Source organism: Nyctibius grandis, chromosome 3 (genome assembly GCF_013368605.1).
Source record: "Nyctibius grandis isolate bNycGra1 chromosome 3, bNycGra1.pri, whole genome shotgun sequence".
Taxonomy (NCBI): Eukaryota; Metazoa; Chordata; class Aves; order Nyctibiiformes; family Nyctibiidae; genus Nyctibius; species Nyctibius grandis.
Genome location: NC_090660.1, coordinates 11128938 through 11151711, shown reverse-complemented (window position 1 = coordinate 11151711; position 22774 = coordinate 11128938). Strand labels below are relative to the sequence as shown.

Here is a 22774-nt window from a genome sequence, read left to right as displayed (position 1 = left end):
AGTGCGAGGACACCCGGCTTCACTAAGGCAGATTTTTGGACGAGGTACGCTGACAATGCCCAGACCAGCCCACCACAGCTGAAGTTCATGTTCTTTGTCTTTTATCTTTTTCTGACATTAGTTCTAAGCAAGGTTGTTCTCACAGTCCTATCTCAAAGCTTGTCTTTACTTCACAGGACATGGAAGCATGTCACAAATTAATATTGATGGAAATGATGGCGGGGGGGAGTACAAGTTCTCAAGTCATATCTGTTTGCTCTGGCATTATTCTCACTTTTCCTCGTTTCTGTTCTGTAATCATATTCCCTGTCCCTCTTTCTCCGTTTTTCTAGTAGGTCTACCTTTGCTGAACATCCATATTAATTCAATCAACAAGTAAACCATTAACTGAGGAATCCTGCAGTTTAAATACGAAACTCTGATTCATACGGGAAGTGTTTTTTTTTCCTTTGTTTTAATGAAAACAGTCTCAGCAGCTCACAGACACAAAAAAGCCACACATGGAAAATGTGCGTAAGCTGTTTGTGCTTCAGCTTTGAGGAAAATGTTTATGTTGTGCCATGGTTAATACAAATTAAATTATTGTTAAATCCCCAAATGATTTTTTTTGTTATTTCAAAATGGGATAGGCCTATGCCTGCCTTTATTTGTAGGAACAAGCAGAAAACAGAAAATTATTTTACTGAAATGATTTGTTGTTTTGGCTTACAACCATGAAAGGGAATGGCATTTTCGGGGCTGTATGCATGTCTGGCTGTGGGCAGCTCACATTTCTATGGTTAGGATATAAGATTATTCCTAGAAAAAAACCCATTGAATTATATTGTATCACACTTTAAATACTCATCAGAAGTTTGCTCCCAGCACTAACCAATCAGGCTTTGCTGTCATGAGTGTATGAATGTCAGTGGCTAATGTGTGTGTGCAATAAACTTCACTCTTCCAAAACCTGATCATCATAAGCATACTTCAGCGCATTTCTGCTCTCTGCTCCCTAAGTTTCTAAAATTTACATTGGATTTCTGAATGAACAGAATATGAATGATACCGAAATTTAGTTTAAGTACAGTCTACCTATATTGCTTCCAAAACTACTAGTCTTGCTTAAAAGAGTAGCACTTTCCAGACTTAAAACATTGACAAAGTTTAGAACATTAACGTAGTGTTTTTTCCCTTTTGTTTTGTGAATCCCAAATTCAATTATGCTTCCTGGGAGGCTGAGTAAAGTTACATTTTAAATTCAAAAGTTCAAGTACAGTGTTTTTGGGCTGACTGGTTTCTGTTCAGAAGAGATGGATACCATTTCTAAGTGCTATTTTCATAGTCGTCTTTGTAGCTACTAGGTTCACCTGTGGCTTTGGAAACCAAATTTTAACAGCAGTATCAATATAAAACATTGCGGAAATGCCATTATTGAGAACAGAGTAGTCTAGGCTCCTTACTTCTTCCTGCTTCTACTATCCATCTGCAGTGGGCTAGAAGAAATTATTGGCGATACGGAAAATTATACCAAGAGAAATCAAAGTGGCTTTTTCACTTACAGAGTGCATGGAGGTGAAGCTGAGGGTCCAGGCGTCTTGTAGGTAAATTAAAGAAATGATGAAAATAGGAAGAACTACTGCTCTGTATAAAACCATACAATACTCAACCAAAGGTAAAAGCAAGCCGTGCCACTATCCTTACTTCTTGCCAGAGACCCTTAAATGCCTACGAGTCAGGGCAAATAGGTAAGCTTTGTGGCATGACCTGCAGGGTCTTTGGGACCAGTGTAGAATATTACTTCTAAAACCATGAAAGAATATCTGTCTGTCGACACTTCTTTGTCCTTCATTTTGTAGCAGTTTGCCAATCAAAAGCTCAAAAATCATGAGCCTTTACCCTCTCTATGAAAATTCTCAGATTTTTTGGGGTTATAAATTTTACTTGTTTTTTGTTCACTACTTCTGACTCTCTATTTTTCTCGGCAGATGCAATCAAAATTTCCTTTTCAGTAAAGTCACTGAAATTTTCCCATGACTGTGGTAACTTATGTTCGTAAGAAAATTTGGACTTGTTCAAAATTTCAGTTTCACAGGAAACAGACTCCTTAAACTTTGAAGTTTATTGTCATCAGAAAAAATACCTAAAATTCAATTACTGTTTGGGAAGTATGTCCTATAATAATTGAGATTTTGAAAAAAATTTCATTGTAAAAAAAGCCATGGCTTTCTAAGCATGCAGGATTTTATGATATAACTCAAGAAATTAACTTAATCTTCATTGCAATGAGAAGTTGTTTAAAATCAGCAACTGAGGGATGAGCATACTGACTAAGCAATACCATGGAAAAACATGAAAGGCTTACAATTTCAGTTCTATATTAGCTGTACGTATGGAACTAGGAGACTGCAGATCACAAGGGGTAATGAATCCAGTCCTTGCTTCTAAAGAGGACTTCTGATTCTCAAAAAAGATGTGCTTTTGTCTGAGAGAAGCCTTGGCACCTGCATGATGTACTGGAATGTGTTGCCTTACTTGCAAAGCTGGAACTGTGTGATGTTCAAGATTTTCTTTCATAATTTTTTTTCCATTCTAATTTTCTGGAAGTTTCAAATTTGCCTTTACATGTTTACTTAGAGATGCATTGAAAATAGCCTTGTATACCTTTTTTAACCATGTATCATCTCCTTTAGCATTTTAAGGAAAATTCAGTGTTCTTGTTGGGTGTGATTTTCTTTTTTCTTTTATTTTTCCTTCTTTTTCTAGACTTGGGTAGTCTTTTCTTAAATGAGAAGGTTGTTTTGATTTTCTTTTCTTGCTTTTCCTCTGTCTAGACCCTCCCATGGAATTCGACTAGCAGAACCAAGATTTTTGTCTCTATAATCACACATTGTTGACAATGACAAAAGGTGTAATTAGCTTCATAACCAGATTATATCATGAATCACAATCTCTCAAATGTTTAATTCCATTGGCTGTGAGTCCAGACAGCTACCTGTAATTGCCAAGTACATAAATGTTTTGCAGGTCTGTTACTGGTTTCCATAAACTCAAGTAAGACTAACTTGTTAAAAAGTGTTAGTCTCCTGTTTAGATTTTAAATAGCCATCTTTCTATAGCAAAGATTCACTCTACAATCATCACATGTGCAAGTATCAGCCTCAGATTTCAATAGGGAAGGATTTTTATTTTTTAAACTTGGTTTGGGGTAAATTCTTACTCTGTGCAAAGTTAAAAGTGCTGCCACTTAGAAGGCAAGGGAGCATGAGGGAACAAAGCTTACTGGATTCATCTGAACAAGGCTGAGGGGATTGGATAAAGCCTACTGAATTAAACAGGCTTTTGAAAAATCACTGGTATTTTAAATAGCAACTTTGGATTCGGTCATTCGCTCCAGAGACTTAAAATGGTGCGGTAGGCCACTGTTGGAGGCTCTAGCTGTTAAGAATAAGGGTCACATCTTGGCGCCATGGAAATGAACAACAGAAGTTCCACATATCTCAGAAAGGGGCCATTATTTAACTTAGCATCCAGCTTTTTCTACTTGTCAAAGCAGATACTAAAAGGCAAAGCAATTGCAGGAGTGAGCGAAGGAGAGGAGAGAATTTTCCATGCAAACAGGCGTTAATCAAACAAGCCATTTTATAAAGAAAGACATAATAATGAAGGCTTACTCACAGTTAAGGGAATTTTTACGTCCCAGGGTTTTTCCAGTTTTGTCAGATGCTAAGTTGAAAACAGGGCAGGAGAAGGAAGGAGAAGGCCATGGAAATAAGTATCTTGTCTGCTCCTGGACTGTGCAGAGAATCAAGCCTCTCAAGCACTTGAGCTAGTTTTTAAGTATTATACGTCCTAAGGGGAACATCAGAAAGAAGCACAGCGTTGTAATGAATCTATAAGTGGACCCAGATCAACGGGAAGTTTGCTGTGATTCTGACAAGCTTTAATTTGCCAGAACCTTGCTTGTACTGCAGTAGTTTCCCTACATCCCCACAGTGCAGATGTCTTCAGGGGTAGGAGGGATGCTCCTCCTCCCATTCCAGTTTCCTAGAAATGGATGAAAGCTTAAAGATTTCTACATGCAGCATTATTTTTTTTTCTCGCCACCAGCAGACCTGTTTCTTAATTGGAAATGTTCATTTCTCTCTGTTTGCAAAAGTCTTTTACAGTTCCTTGCCACTGGGGGCAATCTAATGCAGATATTCCGGTGGCCAGCGCTGCTTGAGCTTTGCAACCACAGTCCTGTGGAGTTCGTTACAGTTCAACCATCTAACTTAAAAGAAAGAAATGATAGAGTAAGACCAGATAAAAAACATGTCTGCTGTGTTCCACTAGAAAATGAGAAGATGTTTATCTCTGAGTAAGAAGGAAAGATGATAGCAACTTTAAGATTTAAATTGATCCGAGTATATGATGCTAAAGATCCTAAATGGTTTCAAATTGCGGAAGATTATCTTGTAATTTGTATATATTGCTTCTGTAGGCTGCTGAGGAAGCTAATTGCGATACATCCTGTGGTTAAGTTATCATCTTTCTCAATGACTGAAGATCATAATTTTATCTTTAGGTGAGTTTAATGCTACTTTCTGTTATGTTCATTTGTATGCTGGAGCAGTGCTGACAAGCCTCCTGTTGTTCCCTGTACAATTTGTGTCAGCCAACCAGGTTAGGGGAAGATTCACCTCTATGGAACTACTGTATAGGAAACAAGCTGAGCCCGCAGAGAGCAGCTTGTCTGTCTTTTTTTTTTTTTTTTTTTTTTTTATTACCCCTAGTGTGGCCAGTGAGTAGCTGCTGAGGCTGGAAAGAGGCTCTTGGGCTGTGTTCACGTAGATTCTGACCAATGTGACTGCATGTTTACAAATAACAAAGTATGTGATATCAAAGCAGGTGTCTATTAACTGCACAGCTGTAATGGAGATGAGATATCCCTGTGGTGCTGGAGAAAGCTGGTTGTTTTGTTGAACAGCATTTGCCTTGTTGCACGGTGACTGCATGATAAGAGCAGCCTACACAGGACAACTGCTGAGAAAATGGGATTGCTGCTCACCTCTATTTGCCTTCACCTCATCCATGGGAGCACTGGCACCTGGAGGAGCAGTCACACACACCGTTATCATTCCACTGTTGTATTTTATTCTTTAACTGGCATACTAAACACAGATCAGAGAGACTGCCAGGGAACCTTTTGTTTCCTTAAGCAGAAGGGTAAATGAAATGGTGGAAGGATTTTCTAATTGCCAAATGATTTTTTTTTTTAACACAGTCAGTGTGAAAAAGGAGGGCCCTGTGAAAGACCATGCCAGTTCTGCATATGTAGCATCCAGTTGGATGGTTGGGGACTGATGGTAAAGGCAATAGGTTCTTCTGCTACCTTGTACTCTTTTCTTTTTGAAATGCTCTTATAGCTTTTTTCACAGAATCACAGAATGGTTGGGGTTGGAAGGGACCTCTGGAGACGATCTAGTCCAACCCCCTGCCAACGCAGGTTCCCCTAGAGCACGTTGCACAGGGTCGTGTCCAGGCAGGTTTTTAATATCTCCAGAGAAAGAGACTCCACAACCTCCCTGGGCAGCCTGTTCCAGTGCTCTGTCCCCCTCAAAGTGAAGAAGTTCCTCCTCATATTCAGATGGAACTTCCCACGTTTCAGTTTGTTGCACCTTATGCTGTCACTGGGCACCACTGAGAAGAGTCTGGCCTCATCCTCTTGACACCTGCCCCTAAGGTATTTGTAAGTATTGATAAAATCCCCTCTCAGTCTTCTCCAGGCTAAAGAGACCCAGATCTCTCAGCCATTCCTCATAAGAGAGATGCTCCAGTCTTCTGATCATCTTTGTAGCCCTCTGCTGGAGTCTCTCCAGTAGTTCCTTGTCTTTCTTGAACTGGGGGGCCCATATGTGCTCTTTTTTAGCACAGATTTGAATCTCTTACATGTGATACTATTTTCTTAGTTTTTTAAAGTGAAAAGTGTGTTGGGAATGACAAAAGGAAGTTGCACATAACTACAAAGAAAGGGCAGGAGCAAATGAATTCCAACTATGTTAAAAAGGCATGTACATTTGCAAAAAAACCCAAACACCCAACCAAACCCCATCACAAACAAAAGAATAATCTAGAATTGTATGGTTGGTTTTTTAAGTATTCACACTTCAGTGTTGTATTTCTGACTAACCCATAATGAGACAACAAGGCAATTCTGGGAAGAGTGCTCTGTAATAAGGAGTGAAGTCTGATGAAAAAATGCTGGGATAAAAAGAAGAAAATATCTTAGCAGTTGTGTGCAGAATCAGTTTACAGAGGAAGTGAGACCAAACCCCCGCATCTGAGTACAGCCTCCAAAAATGTTTAGGAGTATTTAGTTTGGGGTTAGGCCTAACTTAAAATTGGATGAAACTCCAGGTTATCTCCCAAACTTTGCCATTATTCATGCTAATTAAAGGATAGATGTCAGGGCTTGTTGTCTGTATTTAGCAACAGAAGATGAAGTGAAGAAAACTCTTCTCGATGCTCTCCTTAAAGTCAACAATGAGATCTGATGTTAACACACTCAAGGAAATGTTGCATTTAGAGACTAGGGCAGGAACATTGCCGGACATTGGGTTGTGATGATTAAGCTGGATAAGAAGCAGTTTCCAGTGGAGATGACCAGATGTTTGTGCTGCTGGATGATGAGTTGTGGGCTAGAAATGGATGTGAGATAAGGAGAGAGGAGACGGCCAAGAGGTGTTAATTCTTGGCACAGATACTGGCAGGGCATGGCACTGCTGTTGGACAAGTTGTTGACAGGAGTCATGAACCATTTTGGGAGAAAAGATGTCAGGTAAAAGAACTGCCTGCACATTTCTGAGCCTCTGAATAGGTTTGGGGTTTTTGTGAATGTTGACGGTGACTTGGTTGTACAAAATTTCTTGCTTTTTGAACATTGAAATGTAAGACTATGTCGCATTCTGCTCCACGTTAAGTAACTTTTAAAAATAACTAACCTTTACAAATTAAATAAATATGCTAACATCTGTGTGAATGGCAACTTCCCACACTGACCAGGTATCCAGGCAGGGGGACGGAAGCATGGGAGACTGTTGGTCCTCACAGATGGGATTTGGTTAATGTATATGGGTGACCCTGACAGAGGTACATTATTTTGGCTAAAACTTTGGAAGCTACCTCTGAAATCTAAGTGTCAAGGTTAATCCTGTAAAATGTGAGGTATTGTCTGTAAAAATAGAAGTGAACTATTTCTCAGCTGTGTCCTAGCAGTGTTCAAATCCTGGGCTGGATGAAATGGCTGGAGATAGATTTCTAACCAGTTGAAAAAGCTGGACGAGCTCGTGCATGCCAGCTCTGCTTGGCCGAGTAAGCTGTGCAACACCTTCCTACACACGGTGGCTGCCCCAAGCAGTGGCTGGAAGATCCTGTGTTGGTTAAAGCACATGCCCAAGCACTTCCCCAACATGGGAGATCAGGCAATAAAATGGCAGGTATAGCTTCGAAGTGGTTTATGAGTAGTGCTTGCAAAGGATTGAGCAAAGCCTTGCTGTACAATGTAGCGGGGTGGCAGGAACATGCAGCCTTTCAGCTTTAGAATGAAAACACTTTTGACGTGGCCTTCTTGCTTGCTCGCCGTAGCGAGGAGCGGGTTATTAGCTGCCCTTTTGGCTATGCTCTGCTGTTTGGGTTGTGACATGCCTGGGCGGTGCTTGGAGGGGAAGGAAGCAGAGCGCCGTGTCTCTGACTTTGCACCACATGTTTCAGAGTGCAGTCGTTCACTCTCACATTTTACAAAATCAATTTCCATTCTGTCATGGTATTTCACACATTCGCGTTCTGAATAAGTTAGAGAATATTCTACAACTTACAAAAATAACTTTAGTTTTAATTTTTCCTGTTACACGAAGAAACCTATGCATACTTTATCTGTTACAGATGGAAAAACTGCATATGGAGAAGTCAGATCTATTAATTAGTTTATAGGCACAAAGTCCCCTAAAGAGTGCCACGGATCCATGTGTTATTCTTAAGAGCTGTCTGGAGTACTTGCACTGAATAATTTATTTCAATTTAGCCCTGTTTCTGCTGTTAATTATCCAAGATCAGACTTGCTTTTTGGGATTTTTTTTCTTGTTTTTTTTTTAACCATTTTCCCCATTTACCTAAATACACTGAAATGCTCTCTGAATATATTTCAGCCTACTGAGGTATTCAAACCATCAACACTCATTGACTGTGTTCTGTTGTCTTTAAGGCGTGATAGGATGATTACTAACTTCTGTTGTTTTTAATCTTTCAGTCATTTAAATCCTTGGAGAATGAAGAAAGGGGGAGGAAAGTAGGAGAATTGGAAAATCAGCCACATGGGAACCCTGAACAGTATTACTTTTTATTTCATCTTTGAGGGCTGTTTCAGGACCCTAGCTAAGAAACTGGCTCTGTTGTGCTAGGAAAAGATGGCCAAACAGCATCTTCCCAGTGTTGTGTAGCTCCTTCATGTTGGAGGGGGTTAGGGTCAGCCAGGCAGCAGCATGTGGTGGGACCAGGGAGCCCTGATTTCCAGACTCAGTCCTGGTGACTTTTCCCTGGGCTGAGCAAATTCAGTCTCCATTGTGGGATACTTTCAGCAGGTGAGACAAGAAGGGCCAGGGCACTAGGTTGGGAAAGAGTTGGGCAAACAGGGGTGAGGCAGAAAAGCAGCAGTAGTCCGAGAGTTGTATTTTTGGTTGTGGATTATTTTATGTGTGAGGTTTTAGTTGGCCTGTTTATAAAATAAAACCAGCAAAATGTATGGTCTGTTTAAACCTTTGTACAGCAATGCAGCAGGGTAATGTAATCTGCACCTTCATTGAATTACTGTAAATTTTTACCTGCTAAATTAGAATTACTCACCTTCTCTATGCAAAAAAATGCCTTTTCAGCATTTTTGATGCATCTGCGATTGTGTGGTGTAGCTGTAGTAGCACTTATAGAAAAGCTATCCAGAAAATCTAAATTAGACTCTACTGAAATCTGTGGCTCTGTACCACTGTATGTTTTATTCTTCTAACATCACCCTGTGAAATACCACCACCACTGTATTAGGCAACATGCACACTGATGGGCACTCATCATCCCAGAGCGTAGGGCCAGATCTGGTGAAGATCTGCAGGCACTTGAGGATAGGAGATATTTGCTGTCATTCTCAAGGGCAAAGTAAAGTGACTGATGGGACTGTTAAGAGCACTGGTTGCAGCTTTAGCAATCAGAATATCTTTTAAAATCTGTCCCTGATCCTAGACAGACAAGAAAAGCAGAGAGGACTGGAGAAAAATATCCATAACTGTGTCTTTCCCAGAGGGCCTCAAAGGAGAAAGTGACTTTCTCAGAATTAGACAGAGAAACTGAAGCAGCACTGGACTTTGAACCCAGGTCTCCCAGTATGTTGCCATAACACAGAACATAGAAATGTTTTTGGACAATGAATGGGAAAAAGGGTCAAAAATTCAAAGTAATTCACAGCTGTGTGTGAGAAAATATTTGCAGACACATCCTCTTACTCATTCCTCTCTGTCAGTTAATACTATGTGTTGCATTTAGGACTCTGTAATAGCTATAAAATATTTATTTATTTAAGTAACTCCCTCCGGTACTATTTGTGTAGTTGTGCATTTTCATATTCTAGTAAGTCAGTGAAATGCAACGTCTTGATGCACAACTCGAATGTAAGCAAATAAACGTTGTATTGGGCCCCACTGCTATTGATGAGGTCAATGCTTTAATTAAGTTTTCTGTATGTCTTCGTATCTCTTGCTGGATGTTATGGCAGGCAGCAGGCTCTTAATACTGCCACGATTTAGCACTGGGACTTCTGGGTTACCGCCAGTCCTTGTGCATGAAGACCGTGTTGATAGAATTGTGATAAGGGCTCAGGGGGAAATAAGGGCTAAGTTTGGCCCAATGGCCTGACCTTGCTCTTGTTGAGCCAACGGCAAGAGTCCTATCGTTTTCAAAGTGATTGGGACACGTTAATACGTTTTCATTCTTGAGAGCTGCATACAGGCAGATGGAAGGGACTGCTTGCGGTAATGCTGAGTGTAGTTTGTTGGTACACAGGTGCCTGTTCTTGTGAGAATCAGTCCTTCTTTTGGCACGGCAGCTTTATGTATCCGTGTTTTGTGTGTGAACGCAATGTTTCTCAGGCACTTGTTTGGCAGTCCTGGAGACAGAAGTTCTCTGTGCGCTGCGTGTCTGTCTTGGTGGTACTAATTTACAAGCTACGTTGCAATGCTTGCCTGTGTATCAGAAGGCAGGTCCGAGACGCTGGTGAGTGTTCACCAAGCCTGTTAATCCTGTCAGGCTGTAGCCACACAGTTGAGTTTGGTATTCTCATCACCTAAATTCCTAAATGTACTTCTAAGGCACATTGCCTTCTAACGCAAGCTGCCCAAACATCTGTGGCGAGACTAAGGAAAACATGGAGAAAAAGACCCGAAGATGAATATTTCAGCAGAAACGTGGGAAGGAATGCAATGCAGCTCACGCAAAACCTTCTGTAGTGTATGCCATAAATTAACACAATATAAATTTATACATATTTACACCACATAGACTAAAATATATAAATCCTCAATACTCAGCCTTCTGTAGTAGGTGTAAGCAAGCAGTCCATATGTTTAGCTGATTTCTGGGGAGCTCTAGGGAACAAAATGTATCTTTGTGGAACTTTTGATATTAAGGAAATTATAAACTAGGGTAATCAGTGCAGTCCTCAAAATGGGTTGTCTTTTCTGCAGGCTGAAAACAAGCAGCCATCTCCTGATTTGCTCTCTGAGGCTCTAATTCAGCCAGGTGCTAAAATACACGTGTAACATTTAAGCACATGAATAGTCCTATTGATCTTGAAGGCCTAAAGATCTATCCATTGCTCATTGGATTTTCCTGGCTTCAGGCTGCATGGGTCTGTTTTCCTCTTGAATTTGTGTACTTTCATTGCAAATACAAGCTTGTGACATCTCATTAGGTACCAGGTGTTTCCTTTTCCACCATTTTACACTGGCTATTCTAGACCAGTAACATGTTAGCCCCCTTATGTAGAGCTGTGCAGTAGAGAATTGTATCTCTTAACATTTGTTCTGTCTCTGCTTTTTTAAATAAGGAGAGTAATTTTTTTATATGTTTAAGGTATGGGACCTGGAGTCCAAATGTCAGGATTCTTTTCCCAACTATACCATAGTTTCTGGGGATTAAGAGGAATTGCATGATTCATGAGCAATCTTTTGTGATGTCTACATCTGAAATGTTGGGAAAACTTCCATTTGACAGAGGTGCTAAGAGAAAGAGAATGAAGGAAATGAAGGAAAATGGGGAGAAGAAAAGAGAGGAATTGTTTGTAAGTTGTGTGACAAACTGTCCTGCCACGTGTTCTTTGGCATGGGGACAGTGGGGTTATTTGCAGCCTCTGATTTTGGCCACCTCCTCATACAGGTACCTGTGATAGCCTAGATAGTCTCTGGAGAGGGAAAGAAGCCCTTCCAAAGAGCTGCAGAGTTTTCTGGTGCTGTTGTATCATCATACCGTCCACCTTACACCAAGGTCCTACTTCCCCAGCCATTAAAAAATGCCTCCAGAAGTATCTCATCAGGCTCGACATCTCCAAGCCACACCACCTAGATGTCCCTCTCAGTCACTTTGGTGACAGAGGCAGACAAGGACCCAATGGAAGTGGATCCCCTTCATAGGTCAGAGCATCCTGCCCTCCCTTTCCTTCCAGGCTGTGGAGAAGGCACAAAATGAGTGACCAACAAAGACTGCCTTTCCAGCATACCACAGGAGTGCAGCCCTAGTGAGTGTCCTGAGATGTCATCTCATCCTGGTGGAAGGTAGGGTAACTAGAGAGAAGCAAAGGCAAACGGACTTTGATGTGGATGATATTGTGAGGAGTACCTGGCAGCCAGAAATTAAGCATCAATTACATTCTGGGCCTTGAGGGACAGAAGTAGTTGTGGAAGCTCCCCATATCCACCATTGCAGAAGGTGAACTATGGCCAGTGTGCTGGAGAGAGTCATGACCCTTTTTGTTTGCAAAGTACTGGGAGCCAGTGTCACTTCACGTTACAACAAATCCAATTGTCTGGGTTGCTGATGGCCAGTCATAGCATATGTGATTGCAGCGCTGAGCACTGCCCCATCACCTCCCAAAATGACCCCCCCTTTTTTTTTTTTCCTTTCCTACTTGTCTATATAAGAACATACTTAGACCTATCCCTTGGCACATGTACGTTGTTGGATCAGTTATTGTGGCTGCACTGTCCACACAAGCTGAGATGACAAAATGTACTCTTCTGACTTAGAGGACTTGTACCTTGTAGGGACAAGGCTGGTGATGCAGCAGAAGTGAAAAACTCCTTTTGCACGGATCTCTCTCCTTTTCCTTGCTTATACCCATCAGCTCAGTAAAGCACAAGACATGTCAACAGGGCTGGAAGAAATAAGGCTTCCAGTTGCTCCCTCCCTTTGTCAGTGTCGAGAAAAGACACAAACCACTTGCTCTTTATGAAAAATACAGGCACAGGACCTTTAAGTGATCATTTTAGTTGTCCTGACTCTTTCTGTGGACATAAGTGCTTTGGTTTAAATGGGAAGGAATCAACTGGAGGGTCAGAAGACAGTTCAGTCTCATCTTTTGTTTACTTTAGTTCATCATATCTACAAATTTATATTGGGCCAGCCTTGTGCTATCTCAGCTGTCCTAGTTCGGTGTCATCAGCCTTTGACCTCCAGTGGAACTGATATCAAAGATAGTCACAGACCTGGAAATTCTTGCGAGGCAGAGATTTTATCCCTGCTGGTTGGACTAACAAGCTTGCTTTAATGTCAGCGCTTGAATGAGGTGTGTCTGGTAACCCGTTTTGGTAAGAAATTGACCAGTAGACATCAATAAAGAATGATTGTTACAAGCCATCTTATGAAATCAGTGATAGGAGTGGATCAGTTGGACACATTGAGTATAACTGGATGCAACCTCCTTGAAGAAAAGCAAGCAGCACCCAATGAAAATACAAGAGAAGGCTAATGCGATGTATCTTTTCAGTATATTAAGGCAAAAAAATTATTTCTTATTATAATTAAAAAAAAAGACTTTATCTTTGGAGTCACTCCAGGGATGGTAATGGAGTCCCAGAGGAATGAATTCCAACCCTGCAGTCTCAGAGTTGGGCTTCACAGCTGGCTAGATACAGAGGTACTTAGTCTAAGTGTTCTCCTTACTGGAACAACCTCCCCTTGAAGGGATTCCCATCCGGCCCAGAGGAAGAACCCGACATGTAAGTGCATTCCCATAAATGACCCAGCATTCAGTGTCAAAGGATAAGACCCAGCAGAATTCAGAAACCCTCCCTCACATGCGCTTCCCTTCTGCTCCCCGTCCCTTGCCAAAACCCAGTCACAACTACTTCAGCATGACTTCTCTGTTACCTGCATTTTGTTATGATTTGCTGTTCTCTCCTGAGGGAAATTGGTAAGCAGCATGACTTTATGTGGAAAAAATGGTTTTTACGTTTTTTTCCTTTAGTTGAGTTCCTCCCCTTTGTTTTGCTCTGTACAATTATTACCATATTGTTTAATTACATTGCCCTTTTTTATCCATCAGTGCAGACCAAGCATGCTGAAAATGAGAGGCAGCATGTAACCTTCTGAAGTCGCTAATTGTGGTACTGCAGGTGAGTTGAATAACAGACTATTGTAAATTTTGGTCTGAAGTTCTTTGCCGTTCAAATTGGACAACAGCAGGAGAGAGAACAAAAGCTATTTCCTACCTGATGTTTTTGGAAACCTATTCCCAGTTCTTTGTGGAGGACTGCTGCTGTACTTGAATATATTAAAATAGGGACACATGAATGACATTGATACTCTGCAGTGGAAATAGCTGAGCCTTTTGTATTCTCTTTACCATTGCATGAGAGTTATGATAATCTGCTGCTTTCTCTAAATGGAAACCCTCCAGGGAAGTTTTGTGTACTCTAAATAGCATCTCTGTATGATCAGAGACTTGGCTTCATGTGCATGTAGTGCGTAACAGATAAAGATACGAGAATATAAATGCAGATTAGAGGTTATTCAGTTCAAGGCAGGCACGTTTAGGGGCAGGGGGCACATTATAAAAATGCCAAATGATACAGCATTACTGCTACCCTTTCTGGCAAATCTCCATATTTTGCCAAAAGGTTGTTATAATTCTGAGCAGCAAACGGGATCCGTCTCATAAGTACCTATGTCTGAACCATTTACTCTCCTTATGTGTATACTCAGCAGATGATCACATTCACTTTTCTCTAGCTTCATTGCATTGAATTACGTATATCTATTTTGAAATTATCTCAGTGCTGAAAATGATCTGTCAACAGAGATGGATACAGACTTTCAGAAGAATATTTACATTCTAAAAACAATGCCCAAACATTAATTGCTCAAACCCATTAGCAGCACTGGGATACAAATAAGTAGCATTAATCTGTTTTCTGTAGTCACTTTGACAGAGAAAAGGCCCCCAGCTTAACCTCAGCACAAAGAGATACGTCAGCTTGTACTTTAGCAGGGCCAGTGGCTTCTTAGTTGGCTAAATAAACTCCCTTTTTTCTGGTTGTTCAAGAGGTGATCAGAGAATTGTCTTTGCATTGGTGTTGTCTACATAAAAAAGCTACTGCGCATGATGCTCAGATGAAAACTGATAATACTTTAACTGTGTGGACTAATTATTCATGTAAGTGCTCTGACAATTCCCTTTTTAGTGGCAAGAAGATAACCCCAAACTGATGCTCTTACAGAAGCATCTCTGTCATCTTACTGCTACTTCTGTCTTTTTGTGAAAGGGAGTTTTCGTTTTGTTTCTGTAAACTGTATGACAGAAAAACTAATGATGTACTTTCTGTCTGGCCATGAACATACTGTAATGAGTATGGAGGAATAAAGGTCATTTCCTCTGCTTATGTGGAAATTATGGTAAAGTTATTCAAGAAACAGGTGAGGGGGGAGAGGCTTGCTTGTTACTATCCTGAAACACTTCCCAGTTGATGTTTTAGAGGGAACCAGTGGTTACAGCAAGGAACCACTTCCTATTTCTGGATGAGAGGCTCTGTCTGTAATAGAAAAAGAAATTATTTTATGACCAATTGCAAGGAAACACACATCCATTCCTGCAGCACCAGCAGATGGACCTGTTTTATTTGACCCTGAGTACATGACACAGATTCAGGCAAGTAGTGAACTCGAAAGTGTTTTCTGGGGATACCTCACACTGAGCTCCCATCATGAAATCCTGGAGCAGTGCAAGTCCCAGCATTAAGTGTAACCAAGGACCTGCCTGTATGTGCACAGTGGGTTGGCTGTGGAGAGGCATATCAGTTGCTTTGAGTTTTCTCTGTTTAGAAAACTTCTGTAGCTTATAATAAAAAAAAATCTGCCTTTTTTTCAGTTGAAATTCTTTTTGGTTTTCTTGGGGAGCTTGCTGCAGGAGAAGTCCTAGGCACATCCACCTCAAAGCTTTATCCAAATCAGGATTTCATCACAGAGACCAAATTTCAGATTTTCCTCTGTTCTGTAAGAGGCTTTGGTTTCCTAGTTTTTACCAGTGCTATCACGCTATCAGGCATTGCTGGGTGAAGGGGTACATTCATTATTTTTTCTAAATTTGTGTAAACAGCCTTTGGTGGAGCAAGAACAGAAACTTAAGGACGCATCCCCTGGCACCTGAGCCACTGGCTAAGCTGTCATTCTCAGTCTGTCCTCTGGTCCAACGAGCAGTTAAATGTTTATAAGTAGCTAAAACAAGAGGCTTCCAGAGGGCTCCAGATTCTGCTATTCAGAGCAGAAGCAGAGAATTGAACTGGTGAGAGACTAAGAAAAACAACCAACCTAATGGTTAGGGCCCTTCTCTGCAAGGGGAAGCACCTAGTTCCTCTGCTAGTGAATGCTTATTTGCACAAAGTAAAGAGAGTTTGAGGGTAGCCCAGTACAGTGGGAACAGTTGATAGGGTAGTGGCAAAGCTATGCTCCCAAACATGGGATCTGTTGTCCTTAGCCAGAGAAATGAATTATCCTAATTGCTTGGGTAGTTTATAAATGGAGTGATTATGAGTAACAGTTTTGTGAACAGTTTACTGAAATAGGATACCTATTGCCAGATGAAACTAGCTGGTGAGCTCAACATACATTTGCAAATACTTTGGAATAATACAAGCTGCATTCATTGGTGAATTTGCTTCTTGCTGAATTCCCTGCCTAATTCAGGTCCCATCTCACTTTATAGTGATTTTGTGTGTGGTAATATTTCGCCCTTCTCTGTCAAAGCAGTTTAAAAATGAAGGCGAGAATCCAGAATGACCTGTGAAGCTTTTCATGCATGCAGAGCCCATTGCTAACGCATCTGGGAGGCCAAGTTCTGCCTTTAACCATAGTTCTTTCTGGCCTCTAGAAGAGTCTAGGACTTGTGTCTTGGAGAAGAATTTACCAGTGAATTTACCACCTCAGTCATGTCCCCTGAAGTTACAACAGATGTAGGCACCACAAATTATGTCTTCATAGAAAACGAGGAGCAGAGAGATGAACACGAGCTGGATTTGCCACCCAGAGAGACAGGACAAGAGTGTGGCAAGTTCCAGTTAAGAAGCCTTTAGCACCAGCGCAGTCTTGAATGATGAAGTCAATTATGGTAGTGGGGTTTATTCATGCGGGTGTAATCACTGTCTGCTTGAATCGGTTTTGAAGGTGGAACTGTAGTTTCTAGGTCTCGTCAGACATTTTCAAAAGAACCTACCTCTCTGAGCTGCTGCCAGGTTTCCTATTGTGTGCATATACAAAAATCTCATTTTGAATTTCGATAAGCTCTTGGCTTTAATAATGTCTTGAGACTGCAAGTTTCATAGCTTATTTATCATGCACTGAATAAAAAATGTCCTTTTGTTGTTGGTAAATTCACTGCCTTTCAGTTTCCTTGAGTATCAGCTTGCTTTGTATTGTCTGAGGAGATAAAGGGGAACACCCCACTTAACCTCTCAACGTCATTCTCTACTCCCTTTTCAAGTAATTTTCATATGCCTGTACTACTGTATAACTTGCATAACTGCTACCTTTTAAGAGGAAATAATGCAATCTCTCAGTATCCATATAATGAACTCTCCCTCTTACATTCCACTGCCTAATAGCGTTGTGGTTTTTTCCATTGAGGGATGCCTTATTTGATCGTTCTGACAAACTGCTGTTTTCTTGTAGCAAAATTGTTCAACATAGTGTTTTTACTGTTTTGTCAATAAGCAAAGGAAATAAAAACCTTATGGGATTTGAACAAGAACATTCACACTCCGTATGTGAGCAGCGTTTGAATTGGAGTGTGGTGGGGAAGCAGAGTATAGTATGCAACCTGTTTACTGAAGTGCATGCCAGCAAAGTGAGATTTCATTCCCATTTGCTCGGATCTCACTTTGGGCCCATTTTCTCTCTCCTTTCCACTGCTCCCTCACAATGTCTGATACTAACAGCGTTTTTGTTTTAATTGCTCTTTTTGGACTGAACTCTTTTTTTTTTTTTTTTTTTTTTTTATAATGTGCTCATCCTAAGTGGACTTACAAGCTGAAATTATGTGGTATCTGCTGTAGCAAAATGTTTCTAGTAAGACCTGCCATTCCTTGGGGCATTCTCAGGCAGTTGGGAGCTCAGTAGAAGGGAAGAAGTGCATCTGTCTCTGAGCAGAGTAGTCGGGATCTTTCTGAATTTAGGCCATGTCTACAACTAAATTTCAGCTTTTAGATAATGAATTAATGAATGGTATAAAAGCGTGAGCTGAATGGAGCTATTCATTTTTTCTAATCACACAAGGACAGGATTGAATTCAGGAAACTTGAAGTCGATTCAAGCAACGCAGTCTATACAATACGTATTAAGCCTGTGGAAGGCATTGCCACAAGCTACCTATAGATGCTTCTGAGGATAAAAAGATCGTCCAGAACTGCTTTAGATATGATTTAAACTGTTACAGAGGACTGTGAGTTCAAAATGAAATAAGCCTTTCATTGGTTAGCTGCTGTTCCTGTGCTCCAATTTAATTGACTGCTTAGGTAATGTTGCATACTTGTTTCTGGCCACTCGTTGGAAGCACACTGAATTAAATAAGTTTTCTGCCATTGGATATGATGCTCCAATTTCTGTGTTTGCTATCAATTGTGAGTTTAGACAGGTTCAAATTATGTTAATTAGTCTATTTTGATGTCAGTGTTCCCTATCTCTTGAGACTGACACAGTTCCACCCACCTATTAAGGAATATGTTAATTAACTCCTATTAGGCACCTAAATATGGTTCTGGAGCCAGGAAAATAGTGACAGCTGATGGCCCTTCAGGGCATAAATGGTTTCTCACTGTGATCAATATTCTCCACTGCTGAAAACGCTTCTTACTTTTTTGGACTTCCACTCACTTAACTCTCCCTCCGGCGGTTGTTTACAGTACTGAAGTGCAACCAAGAGTTCAAATAGGGTGGCCTTAAAAGCTGCTTTAATAACATATATAGAAAAAGCATCTAACTCAGCTTTCATCTTCAGACAGAAGGTCAGAGTTCACAGATTTTGTTGTTGGGCAGCTTCCATTTCGACCCCCTTCCCTCCCTGGCCCCATCTAGCCAGTGGGTTAAAAGGCTGCTTAAAATATCCAGTTTCTTTCTTTATGCATCAGAAGTCCCAGATACTCTGGGGATCAAGAAAAGTACAAAACCAATGTTTCAGCTCTCTCAGTTCCAGATGGACCTGTTTTCTAATGCTGTTTATTTCAACTTCACGGGCAGAACAAGCCCTGTTTGGGAGCGGTATTTATGCTTGGCTCAGAGAGGGACAGGCTGGGTTTGGGGTTAACATGGTTCCATCAAGAGACTTCTGGGTGGGCTTTGGATTAGCACACCACAGGCATGCTCACAGCCAGTAGAAGGTGGGTTAAGCTTTGGGTTGCCGCCTCTGCAGGCACATGGTCCTGTTTCTGCTGGGCACAGCGGTGTTCCCTCTGACTGGAAGAAACACGCAAAAAGTTGTGAGGTACAGGGAAAGGAGGCTGTAGCACACATCGTTTTCCCCTTTCACCTAAGTCACAAAAGCAGACAAAAGCCAATATAGCCAAGGCAGGAGGGCATCATTCTGACCAGAAGCTATGTGTGGGAATCTTAGATCATTGCATCTAACTCTCTGGTGATCTCATGGAAAAGTTTTCCAACATAGTCACATGACTTGGACTCAGAATTTCTGTTTTCAGAGAAGTCTTAGGCATGCTGGAGCTAAAGACCCACTGACAGAGAAATGTAGACTAAATTTTTATCCCTGTTATTATAATAGATCTGATTTTTCAAGAATGCTGCACACACAATAAATAGCTCTGGTAATTTCAGCTCTAGGGATCCCTATGTAGGGTCACACACACGCCATGTGTAGCAAACCAGCTGTAGCTCACCCACCTCTGGGTCCCAAAATCCTTCTCTCTGCTTTACGCTTCCTTCATGCAGTCAGTTTTTAATATCTGTTAAGACTCTAAATTCAGCTACCCTCTGTATAGCTGTGAAAAAGTCTATGGAGCTTTCTCAGGACTATTTGCTGTGTGACTGGGATATTCTGGCACAACTGTGATACATATATCAAAATGATATTTGTAGGAGGTATAAAACAGTTTTGCTGGATGTTCCTGTATAGGAAAGTTATAGGGCTGACAGCACTGCAGTTTGTTACTTATTACAAGCTACACTACTCGACTGTGTTTAGTGTTGGTCAGTATTACCCTGAAGCAACCACTCTGTCATGGGAGAAGAGGTGTTAATTCCATTTCTGTGCCGCAGCAGCCCAGGCTTTGAACAAAGACACTGTATACACCGAACTGTGGAAACTTACAGGCTTGTAATCAGATGTTATTCCATTGACGATGATTTCGGGGTTTTTTTTTTAGTTATCTGGTTTGGATGAGACAAACTTGTAAATGCTAATGTTAATTGGTGACTGAGAAAAAGACCCAGATACGTGAGTTTTTAGAGTGTTTCAGTGGACCTGATGGACGCAGGAGTTTTGGTCATTTTGTGCAGAGCTGACCTTATGTCTGAACTGACAGTTAAAGGTGAAGGAGCTGCAGATCCATAATTACTCAGATGTGAAATAAGAAAGATGATTCATTCAGGACACTTGGAAGCCAAGGAGTGCTAGTGAAAGGAGCCAGGCTTTCTTGGCTCATATAGGTGCATTAATCGAGGAAGATGTGTTTGCTTTAGGGCATGAGTAGTCCAACTTCAAGCAACACATGATTTCTCATTTGGAGGTGGGAAGAGATATCATTAAATGTTTTCACAGAGGACAGTAGAGACCTTTGTACCTGTGTCAGACTAGTGCGGTATTGTTTAGAGCAGGGAAACTTAAAGACCTCGTTATATCTGTATACTCTTGACATTAATTTCTGGGGTGTTCCCTGTGGGAGATACCTTTAGTGCCAAGGAGCAGGCAAGATTTTGGCTAACTAGACCTATCTGGGCAAAGAGACTGAAAAAGGACGTAGAATGAGATGGTTGCAGTACTAGGCAGAAGAAGGAGCCTGGGAGTCCCGTATGGATTACAGCAGAGGTAGGGCTTTAATAATCCAGCAAATACGTGGGCTGAGAATTTTCAGCAGCAGTTGTTTCTCCTTTGGTGCTTCCAGCAAAAATTGTAATACTTTGTGGTTAAAACAGCAAAGCAGAATGGAAGAAAACTGTATGTTGCTCTTTGGAGAAACTGATGGGATGGCATTGTTTCCTTACATACTGATCAGTACTGATGCCAGCACTTAAAGCAAAAGGCATCGCTCAGGCTGCAGCGTTAAGTCAAGAAAGATGCACCAGTCTGAATACCTGAACAAGGACATTAACGTTTGACCTTTTCTTCAGGAGAGGAAGAGAGCGAGTGAATACAGATCAGGTGGCCAGCAGCAGCCAAGCATCATCAAAGCCAAATTATACACAGCGACTATCTGCCCGATAGAGAAAGACTGTAGAGCAGTATTTGTACATAGCAGAGAATGTCGCAAAGGCAAATGTTAATTCACTTGGTTATTTTTTTTATTGTGACTAAGAAGTTCCAGAAGCTGGCGGCTTTGTTCACAGAGAGCACTTTACAATACCTCTGACCACATTTAAAGTTTTTTTAAAAGAATGCACATAAAATCCTAGAGACATGTCCAGTCATCACATTATTCACGTGGGGTATCTTGTAAAGCCAGAAAAGGGTGAAATTGTTAGTGTTCCAAAGTGAATGATTAGCCTAGATACAAAAATATTTGGAAAAAAAGGTCTTTATTAGCTGAGAATGTGAGAACTTTCATTTCCATCTATAAGGATGTGTGCGTTATTTTCCATATCCAGTTCTGTATGTCCTGTTGAATCAGCCGTGTACGCAGTTATAAATTTGGAGAAGTTTTGCAACGCATTTCTCTTTGCAGCCAATCTTATATCCTTAATGAAGTCTTCTAAAGGAGAAAGAATAATTTGTGATGAAGTCAAAAAGCAGCTCAGACTGAAAGTATATAACAGCCCTTTCTGTGTAAGAGTAAATATATAACATGCTCTCCATGTGTGGCTGATCCTGTAAAATAGGACTGTGGTAAAAACTGTGTTTGCACCAGATTATCTGATAATCCACCTATTCTGAAAAGAGTTACTGTGAGATTTTTAACAGAGATATTCATATGAGTCTTGAAGAGAAAATTCAGGCAAAAGATCGTCAGATACTGAGTGCTCCTGTTGAAAATAAAACCTCTGTTTTGTATCTCTCTCTTTTAGATTTGACCAAAAGTTTGCATGCATGCAAAACTAAAATTTTTTTGTCAGTTTATCATCTTGAGTCTTGCACCTTCTGCTCAACAAAAAGTCTGATTTTTATGTGCATAGAGGTAGGTCAGAATAATTTTTGTGACTTCTTTGGAGTGTGTCTGGGAATCAGGGTGGTGAGACTCTCCAAAGTCCTTAAAGAAGAAGTATTTATTAGTAAGGAAAGCAACAATTCTGAACGGAATGAGTTATGCTCCATTTTTGTCTCAGAAACCACTTCCTTTCCTGAAAGCATCAAAACAGCCAAAAGGCACTAGTGACCAAATAGCATAATTACAAGTAGAAATAATTATACAAATTAGCCTTCTGAGACCTATTGTAGACATGGGCAATACATTTGAAGTTAAGGTCTATATTCCCAAAGTTCGGATATGTTTCAGTTTCTAGTTTTGGCATAGGCCTGTCCTACTTCCAGCTATCTAGTTTGCTTGTGGGTTTTTTGGATATTTTTCCCGAGTGGGCTTTTTCACTGTGACTCAAGCAGGATAAAGAAAACTAGTTTGAGTGTGTGAAAGCAGGCTCCCGGAAGAGTACCAAGTCAAACTATTCAAATCCTAGACATAGTAAAGGCCTGTTGTCTTTGAGAATACATATAGACATTCTCTGGATGGAGCAATGCCTACAACTTACAATTGATTCTTTTTGTTGTTGTTGGTGGTGGTTTTCTTTTTTGTGGTCCAGTCAGAGCACGTATTGTGCGTTGCAGAGAAGTGCTGCTTGGAAAAGAACTGCAAGAAATGAATCAGGAAGGTGGGAAAACCAGAATTAAGCAATCTCATTGAAGCTATTTTGTTTTTTTTTTCAGCTAGCAGGTGAAATTTGTGGTGGCGTGCAGAATAATCCTGTAACTGAACGTTTTAATGCTGGGCAAAATGGAGAATTAAGTCATTCGGTTAGCTTCTGATCCCGTGGCCTGATTTTGTGTCATTCTAAATGGTGAATGCCGTATTAAAAC

The 22774-nt window shown here is 40.8% G+C and overlaps 1 protein-coding gene across 7 annotated transcripts in view; it reads left to right on the top strand.

Moving 5' to 3' along the window:
* ATXN1 (ataxin 1) overlaps positions 1–22774 on the top strand; it is a 377565-nt gene that overhangs the window by 85501 nt on the left and 269290 nt on the right. The window contains exons 1-2 of one of the 7 annotated variants that reach the window (XM_068397240.1): positions 4513–4546; positions 13598–13667. The exons of 5 other annotated variants lie outside the window; for them this stretch is intronic. The gene's annotated coding sequence lies outside the window, so the exon portion shown is untranslated. Of the gene's footprint in view, positions 1–4462; positions 4547–13597; positions 13668–22774 lie in introns of those variants that run through there. One more of the 7 variants, XM_068397237.1, reaches the window with a different exon arrangement.